The sequence below is a fragment of the Elephantulus edwardii genome, unplaced genomic scaffold (assembly GCF_000299155.1).
Source record: "Elephantulus edwardii isolate Elephantulus edwardi_28Jun2011 unplaced genomic scaffold, EleEdw1.0 scaffold00132, whole genome shotgun sequence".
NCBI classification, from domain to species: Eukaryota; Metazoa; Chordata; class Mammalia; order Macroscelidea; family Macroscelididae; genus Elephantulus; species Elephantulus edwardii.
In genome coordinates, this window is record NW_006399882.1 from 8923767 (window position 1) to 8926555 (window position 2789).

The following is a 2789-nucleotide window of genomic DNA, read 5'->3' on the forward strand; positions in this document are numbered from 1 at the left end:
ATCAATCCATCTCATCTGGGGTCTTCCTCTCCTGTGCTGTCCCTCCACCCTTCCAAGCATGATGTTCTTCTCCAAGAACCAGTCTCTCCTGGCCATGTGCCCAAAGTATGTGAGACAGAGCTTTACAATCCTAGCCTCCAAGGAGAAATGTGGTTTTACCTTCTCCAAGATAGACCTATTTGTTTTCTTGGTGGTCCATGGTATGTTCAAAATCTTCTCCAGCACCACAACTCAAAGGCATCAATTCTTCTTCTGTTGTCCTTAGTAATTGTCCAGCTCTCTGATGCATAGCAAGTAATTGTGAAGACCATGACCTGGATCAGGTGCGCCTTACTCTCTAGACTGAAATTGTTGTTCTCAGTACTCAGGAGAGGTCCCTTACAGCAGATTTTTCCAAGTGCAGTATGTCTTTTGATTTCCTGCTTAACTGCTAGTGCCAAGACTGTTGATTGTGGAGCTGAGCAAGCTGTTAACAACCTCAGTCTCTTCGTCTATCATGATGCTGTCAATCGGCCCAGTGGTGAGAATCTTTGTTTTTTTTATATTGAGCTTCAATCCATATTGAAGGCTACAGTCCATGACCTTGATCAGCAAGCGCTTCAGGTCCTCCTCAGTTTCAGCAAGTAAGGTTGTGTCATCTGCATATCACAGGTTGTTGATGAGTCTTCCTCCAGTCCTGATGCCACATTCCTCCTCATAAAACCCAGCCTCATAATTGTTTGGTTTGCATCTCTTTTAGAGCTAGGGATTTTGAACATTTCTTCTTCTGTTTGTTGATCATCTGAATATCTTCTTTGGTGAAGTGTCTGTTCAGATCCTGTGCCCATTTTTCAATTGAGTTGTTTATCTTGTGGTGGTGCTCGAGTATTTTATAAATTCTAGATATAAGTCCCTTCTCTGACATGTCATTACCAAATATTTTTCCCCAGTCTGTGGCTTCCCTTTTTACCCTGGTGGAGAAGTTTTTGGATGTTCATACAGCATGTTGTTTTTTTTAACTAAGGACTAGGCCCTCCTGACAACATGCCCAAACTACGTGAGATCAAGTTTCACCATTCTTGCTTCAAGAAGCAGCCTAGTTGTACTTCCTGCAAGACAGACTTGCTTGTTCTTTTGTTAAGTCATGGGGTATATTCAATTCTCTTCTTCACTATCATAATTCAAAATTACTTTTCCATCATCTTTATTCATTGTCCAATTTTTGGATTCACAGGAAACAACTGAAAATATCATGGCTTGGACCAGGCACACTTTTTAGTCTTTAAACTAACTTCCTTGCTCTTTAACCTTTTGGACAGGGCCTTGATAGCATCTTTTCCCACTTTAACATATCATTTGATTTCTTGGCTGCTGGTACCAAGGATGTTGATTATGGATCCAAGCAAAATGAAATCGTTAAAAAATTTCAGTCTTTTCTCCATCTATTGTGATGTTACTTAACAGTCTAGTAGTGAGGATTTTTGTTTTCCTCATGTAGAGATGTAATCCATATTGAAGGCCGTCATCTTTGATCTTCACTAAGTGCTTCAAGTTGTCTTCACTTTCTTTTTTTTTTACCCCAAATAATTCAAATCAGTGCTTTATCAGTTCTTTTTTTTTGTCTACTTTATTAAAGTGGTTAAATTTATTATAAATTTACTATTGCCAGGAAGTTTTCTATACACTCTTTATTATATTTACAAATCTATCTGCTCTACTGTGATAGTTTTTCTTTTTATTTCTGATACTATCTTTTACTTGTATTTTCTCTTTTCTTTTATTACTGACTTTGCTAGAGATTACTAGCAAATAAAATTGAAAGTGCGAAAACCCACCACAACAAGATAAAGGTAAACATCCAGTTGAAAAATTGGCACAGGATATGAACAGACATTTCACCAAAGAAGACATTCATATGGCCAACAAACACAAGAAGAAATGTTCAAAATACCTAGCTTTAAGAGAGATGCAAATCAAAACAACTATGAGATATAATCTCATCCCAGTCAGAATAGCAAAATTTAACAGAACAGCAAACAAATGCTGGTGAGGTTGTGGAGAAACTGGAACCCTTATTCACTGCTGGTGGGAGTGTAAAATGGTGCAACCACGGTGGAAAGTGGTGTGGTGCTTTCTCAAAAAGTTGCAAATAGAGATACCATTTGACTCAGCAATTCCTCTACTGGAAATATACCCCAAAGAGACCATAACTGCCACCCAAGCACATATATGCACACCCATGTTTATCGCAGCTTTGTTCACAATAGCAAGGAGTTGGAAACAACATAAGTGCCCATCAATAAACGAATGGATAGAGAAGCTGTGATATATTCACACAGTGGAATACTATGCTGCATTGAAAAACAACGAACTCATGCAATATTATTCAAAATGGGTGACCCTCGAGGACATTATGCTGAGTGAAAGATCTCAGTCACAAAAGGACAAATACTGCATCATGCCACTGTTGTAAAATAGGACTGACATCAGGGTTGGGGGGAGACTGAGAAAGATGGGTTCAATAATGTATACTGCGTTGGAACAGATGAGGGAGAAAACTGTTTAAAATGGATATGTGATTAGGTATTTTTGTCATGACAGGAGTTCAGAGTGAAGGCTGCATAGTGGAGTGGACCTGGGGGAGGGTTTGTAAAACAATGAAAGAATTTTTCTTTTACTTTTCCAAAAGGGTAATGTACTAGGGAGGAGGGTTGGGAGGGGAGAAAAGTGCAACAATGAATGAATGGAAACCCAAAGTCTCTGTAAATTTTAATTGAAATTAATAATAAGTTTAAAAAAAGAGTATACTG